At 52.1% G+C, this 307-nt stretch overlaps 1 protein-coding gene across 1 annotated transcript in view; it reads left to right on the plus strand.

Annotated features, from left to right (window-relative positions):
* LOC119588871 (A disintegrin and metalloproteinase with thrombospondin motifs 1-like) overlaps positions 1-307 on the plus strand; it is a 17883-nt gene that overhangs the window by 1029 nt on the left and 16547 nt on the right. The window lies entirely within an intron of this gene.

Genomic DNA, 307 nt, shown 5'->3' on the forward strand with positions numbered 1-307 from the left:
CCCCCTTGTTGCCGTGAGTGCCAATCGCTTCCGGCCGAAGCAACGGCGAAAGAGCACCGGGCGCGTTCGGCTAAGCGAGTGTGTGCCGTTCTGCTTTTGCGTAAAAGCTGTGATGTGTTGTGCGTGGAAGGATGTGCGTGCGCCCCTCCTCCCTCGCCCATGTTGTGGTTTATGTTGCGGCCGCAATGCATAGCCTAGGTGCAGCATGATAGCGATGCAATGAGCTAGGCTGATTGTGTTTAGGACAAGATATTGCATTTTGCTTGCATTAGGCTTATTAGCATGTGTGGTATTTGTATTATATTCC

The sequence above is a fragment of the Penaeus monodon genome, chromosome 24 (assembly GCF_015228065.2).
Source record: "Penaeus monodon isolate SGIC_2016 chromosome 24, NSTDA_Pmon_1, whole genome shotgun sequence".
NCBI lineage: Eukaryota > Metazoa > Arthropoda > Malacostraca > Decapoda > Penaeidae > Penaeus > Penaeus monodon.